This window comes from Rhinolophus sinicus, linkage group LG02, assembly GCF_036562045.2.
Source record: "Rhinolophus sinicus isolate RSC01 linkage group LG02, ASM3656204v1, whole genome shotgun sequence".
In the NCBI taxonomy this organism is placed as follows: Eukaryota; Metazoa; Chordata; class Mammalia; order Chiroptera; family Rhinolophidae; genus Rhinolophus; species Rhinolophus sinicus.
This window is the reverse complement of record NC_133752.1, coordinates 150,558,328-150,564,630: the sequence shown is the minus strand read 5'-3', so window position 1 is coordinate 150,564,630 and position 6,303 is coordinate 150,558,328.

Genomic DNA, 6,303 nt, shown 5'->3' with positions numbered 1-6,303 from the left:
CCTCAAAGAATTTCTTTACAAAGCAATTCACATTCTATGATCTTTTATGATGGTATGAATCCTGCACAGCTTCCACGACTATCTTTGTAGTATCAGCTGCAGTCTCATTTTCCTCCCCCACAGCAGTAATTTGTTTTCCCATAGTCACATGAGTCCCAAGGATTTTACCAGGATGCATCCGGGGACCACATGGGGCTCAAGTAGTTGGCTCTTCCAGATAAGCTGGTTGAAGCCATTCAGTTTGCAGAGTATTGAGGGGAGAGGCGTGCATAATAATTGGTATAATATAAAATATAATAACAGTGTGTGCCTAGAGCTTGGCCTCCGGTCTTTAATTTCCTTCGCACCTTTATTATTGTTTTGCACTCTACTAGACAAACTGTCGCCTCAACTACCGACAGGTAAATACAGTAATTTATGTTTGTTTCTTTGAGGTATGTACAATCCAATGCAGAAAATCACATAAATGGGGGTTGTTTAATATGGATTCTTAACAGATGACTGGCACTTGGCACCCAGAATACTCCAGGCATCTAACTGAGTTCTATTTTGCCATCTAATGCTCAGTCCCTGTTTCCTTATGAAGTAACGGAGATAACCCTCTTGATTCCCTCACCTGGGTGCCAGGACCCAGGTGAGGGAAAATATGAGGGCCATGATGTGATGCTCCTCAAAATTGGGGAAGTAGAATCGTCCTGATAAACATTTAAAAATAATTATTGTCTGTACAAGTGCACCTTTGTGCCGCCACACAAGAGTTTCTGATTCTCTTAGACCCCTAAAAGAGATGTACGTGCAACCTATCATTGGTGCAGAAGTAATTGCAGTTTAAAAGGTTAAAAATAACTGCAAAAACCGCAATTACTTTTGCACCAACCTAATAAATCAGCAAAAATAAATTTTAGGCATCTACTCCGTGTTCAGTGATGTCATGCTACGCAATGTGAGGGCAATGGTAATAGCTAATGTTTACTGAGTTCTTACAATGTGCCAGGTGGGCACTGTGCATGTGTTGCCTCATGTAGCCGTACAAATACCCCTGTGAGATAGGGACTTTTATTATCTCTCTCTATTTTATTTTTTAATGGGGGAATATTGGGGTACAGTGTGTTTTTCCAGGGCTCATCAGCTCCAAGTCATTGTCTTTCAATCTAGTTGTGGAGGGCACAGCTCACTGCCCATGTGGGAATTGAACCCGCAACCCTGTTGTTAAAAACTCGCGCTTTAACCAACTGAGCCATCCAGCTGCTCCTATTATCTCATTTTAAACAGTAGGAACTAAGGCATAGAGAGTTTAAGCTATTTGCCCAATGTCACATAGCTTGCAAGTTGGAGAGCCAGGAGTGGAGCATAGTTTGATTCCAGAACGTATGATCTTAAAGAAGTATAAATCATGGTTCCTACCCTCAATAAATTTATAATCTAGTTGAGGAAACATGACTAACACACATTAAAACAACAATAAACTATGTTAGATGAGCATATATAATTACGTGCTAAATTAGATGCTATCAACTATGAATGGTCCAGGAGTTCAGAGGGCACAGGGAGGCATGGACCAGGCAAGCGTTCATGAACCTGGGCTTTGAATGGCCAGTGAGGTGTGCATAGGGAAAGGACTGCCCCAGGCAAAGGGGTACAAAAGTGCTAGAAGCAGGAGTGAGCAAGACCTGTGCAGGAGGATGAAGTAGCCAGCCTGACCACAGCTGGGTGGAGCTGATGAGAAGGGCTGGACCAGCTCTGAAGGCCTTTAAAACAAAGCAGAGCTTAGGCTTGGTGCATTAGCAAGGAGTCATTAAAGGCCCTGGTTCAATAAAGTAATATTATTAGCAAAGGGACATGGTTGGCAGGACACAGAGGATCCATCTTATTAAAATTTCAGATGACATAAATAAAGCTTGCAAAACACCATGAAATTACTCTAAATTGTTACCAATTCTTATTTCCAGGTTTGCTGTTTATTCTGTTTGATCTTCATTATTTATTTTTACATACATTTCATATTAGCAAGTTCTACCAATTCTATCTTCTTAGTACTTTTCAAATTCATCCATTTCTCTATTCTTCCCTTGACATTACAGTACTTTAGTTTGGCCACCATCCTAAGGGTGAGGGAAGGTGTCAGAGAAGCCTTCCTGGAAGAGATGACATTTTTTCCAGAGTCTTGAATACTTAGGAAGAGTAAGCCAAGTAGGGAGGGAGGAGGTGGGAAAAACAGGAGGGGGAAGGATTGCTTAGTGGGAAGAAGAAAGCAAACAACACACAAAATAACAGATACAGAATTGGATGCTAGACCTGGTGCTGCAATAAGAAAACTTAAATGCGGCATTAACTTAGGGAAAGGGGTCACTGGTGGGTGATAAGGGCCCAAAGATTCCAGATTGGAAGGCTGATGACGCTTGTTATATGATATCAAAACTTTTGGTCAAAATGTCACCTCTTTTACTCTGGAAGGCAGACCACTTCTAGTGTGGTGCAGAGGAAAGACACTTGAAAAGATGACATATGAGCTAGGCCTTGAACACACAAATTGGACATCTCAGTGGAAGGAACAATCTTGGCAAAGACACAGAGTCTGGTGGCCTGAAGGACAAGGATCCTAAATGTGAGACTAAGCTCTGGAAAGACTAATCTGTTGTTGGGGGTAGAGGGAGCTGGGAAATTAAGCTAAGTAGGGATCTAAATTTAAGGAGACTGCCTATAATTTTAGAGAAATGTCGAAGAATGAAGAAATAATTTTTTTGAATTATTCTTCAGAAACAAGTGGGGAGTTAGTGCTAGATTTTTTAAACAGCTTTATTGGAATATAATTTATATGCCATACAACTCACCTTTTGAAAGTGTACGATTTGATGTTTTTTAGTATATTCACAGACTCGTGCAAACCATCATCACAATTAATTTTAGAACATTTTCATCACCCCAAAAAGAAACCCTGACCCATTTCCACCCCACCCCATCCCCAGCTCCTGGTAATTTACTGGTCTACTTCTATCACTATGGAATTGCCTATTCTGGGCGTTTCATATAAACGGAATCATACGTGTCCTTTGTGGCTGGCTTCTTTCATAAATGCTAGATTTTAGAACTATGATTTAATTAAATAGCCAATGGTTAAACTACACATTTTCAAATGTATTAGGAAGAAATAATAGTAAATATTTGGAAAATAGTCAGTGGGACAGGATGCTAGAGTAAAAATAAAGAGCCTGGGCTGAGAATCAGGAGGTTTGAGTTCTAGTCTTGATTCTGCTTTTCACCAGGTACGTGATCTTGGGCAAGCCAGCAACCTCTCTGGGCCCCAGGTTACCATCTGTAATATAAGAGGAATGGGTTTAGAACAGTGATTCTCAGCCTTTAATGCGCAGCAGAATTGCCTTTGAAGCTTTTTGAGAAATATACAACCTGGGACCTCATCTGAGATGTTTCAAAAGCTCCTAAGGTGAATTTTTTGCTTACCAAAGGTTAGGAATTTCAGCGCTTATGTGTTCTTTAGGTTTCCTTTTAGATCTGACATCCTATCAGGTGAATTTATTTACCAATGCATTTTGCCTAGAGCCACCACACCTGTGGCTTTTGGTCAAGTCCCTCTGTCTGTGGCTAGTGATTGTGTCAAATGGGAGGACCTTACAATGATGTGATGGGTGCAGCAGCTGCTGATGGCAGTGGTCCTGGGCGCCTGGCTTGGACTCACTATGAATCATAGTAACAATGAAGAGCAATTTGCCTTCCCTAATGCCTCCCACTTTACAGAGAAGAGAAATAACTGAAAATAAGGAGCAAGCTTTGTGAGTAAATAGTATATGTGTGGTGTATTGCTAAGCACTGCAATGTGTGTGTGTGTGTGTGTGTGTGTGTGTTGTGTGTGAGAGAGAGAGAGACAGAGAGAGAAAGAGAATGCTTGACATTTTTTTTAGCCCACTTTCTCATGGACAGCTGGTCAAATTCCTAACTTGTGAGGCTGCTTGGATAGAAGTAGCTGAGTTTTGCAACGGAATAACGCTTTGAACAAGATAGATGAGATACAGGAACACTCTTTACCCACTCTTTACTGGAAGTCTTAAGTTTCTTAAATTCTGTTTACATGAAAAATGTAAGCATTTGATCCTTCTCCTTGAGTACTAGCAATTAATTGTTCCCATACCTTTTTCTCTCTCTTCAGCTGTCAAACCCCTTCTTAAAACAGGAGAGGGGGAGCTAAAATTACAAGCCTCCTCTCCATTTAAGAAAAAATAGAGAAAGAAACCTCACAAATGTAAATGAATTAACACTTACTATTACCTAATATATAGAGTCCAAATTAGCAGGGAGAGCTGCTTGCTTCCTTTAGTGACAAAATTAAACTTCTGTGCATGTTTTTGTGGCCACCTTAGATCCCTCCTCAAAGCTTTCATTAGCCTTTTTTCAGCAGATGTAAAATAATTTTATTCTATAAACCTTAAAACACTTTTCCTCTTGAGTTTATTTTAATGATTTTCATGTCTCGTTTCCCTCCATCCCACTCATCTCCATGCACAATTTTCTACCCCAAACATATTATATTTGGTTGATTCTAAGATAAATACTTCACATTTTAACATCTCTGAAATCAGGAAGCATCTTATCACCAGTGGTATCTAACAGTCAATGGAACAGTAAATTCTTTCTGAGTGAGCAGTTGAGCTCCTACCAGTTACTGAGTGGTGTCCTCCCTGCAACCATTTGGCTCCAATTCATAAATCATATAAGAAGCCTTGCCTTATTTTTGTGAAACCATTTGATAGTAATGTAATTCCAATATTTCTAGCACTGTAATATGTATGTTCATAAGAAGTGGCATATAAATCTACTTTATCATTTTAAAGACTACATAATATTCCATTATTTGAACATATCATAATTTTATTAGCCAGTCCCTATTAATGTTATAAATAATGCTCAGATAAACACTTTGTATATTTATTTAATTATTTCCCTTCAATACATTTTTTAAAAGTAGTAATGATTACTAGTATTATTGGTACAGCATAGCAAGCTTTCCTGTTCCTATGTGTTCATGTATTAACAAGATTATAAGCCTTTATTTCTGGTCTTTTTCTTTCTTTTATTTATTTTTCTTATTGTGGTAAAATATATAACATAAAGTTTACCATTTTTAGCCATCTTTAAGTGTATAGTTCAGTGGCATTAACTATATTCACATTGCGGGCAACCGTCACCACCATCCTTGTGCAGAAGGAAGATCTTTTTTAAGGCTGTAGGTACATATTGCCAAATTACCCTATAGAAATAAATAATTGCTATTCCTCACAACTTATTTATCTATTAAACTCACATGTGCCAAGATATGCCTAAATATTATATCGGTTAAGATGGTTTTGTTGCAAATGACAGAAAACCCAACACAAACTGACGTATACAGAGGGTGCCAAAAACATGTGTACACATTTTAAGAAAGGAAAAACTATTAAAATTGTAATACTCAATATATACTGATAACAAAAGATGAATACAAATCACGTTTGATTTCTGCAATTACAAGAGGTGCTCAGAGTTGCTGATGGGAACCACTTTGAGCACCTCTTGTAATTGCAGAAATCAAATGTGACTTGTGTTCATCTTTTGTTATCGGTATATATTGACTATTACAATTTTAATACCATTTCAATTTTCCTTGCTTAAAATGTGTATGCTTTTTTTGGCACCGTGTGTGTGTGTGTGTGTGTGTGTGTGTGTGTGTGTGTGTGTATTTTTTCCCCCCTGAATTCATGGCTGAATTCAGCTCTGTTTCCATCACCAGGACTCTGTTTCTCTCTTGCTTGTGTGCTTTCCACGTATCACTTTCATTTTTAAACAGTCTTGTCCCTTGTATCAAAATGATGACAGCAGCCCTGCCCCCTATTGACTCCATGTCCAGCAGAGAGAGAGAGAGAGAGAGAGAGAGAGAGAGAGAACCCCTTTTCCAATACCTTTGCAGTCCTGAGATTTACTCTGGGAAGGCTTAGAGCACATTTTCACACAAACCAATCCGTGAGAGCACAGGAATGCCACCATAACTGGCTGATTTAGGCCTCGGTCTTGTTCCCCACCCTGGGGCCAGGGGTGGAGGAGCCCCACACAGATCACAAAGACCAAGAGCAGAGAATTCACAAACAAGTTCAGGCTTGTTGCCTGAAGAACAGCAAGGGACACTGGGGTGATAAAAACAAGGTCCATTGCCATTCAGGAATAGAGGTGAGGATATCGTATAAGAAACCATATCATATATCATATAAAAATGCAGTTAAAGAGGAAAGGGAGTGAATTTCTGTTCAATATATCATT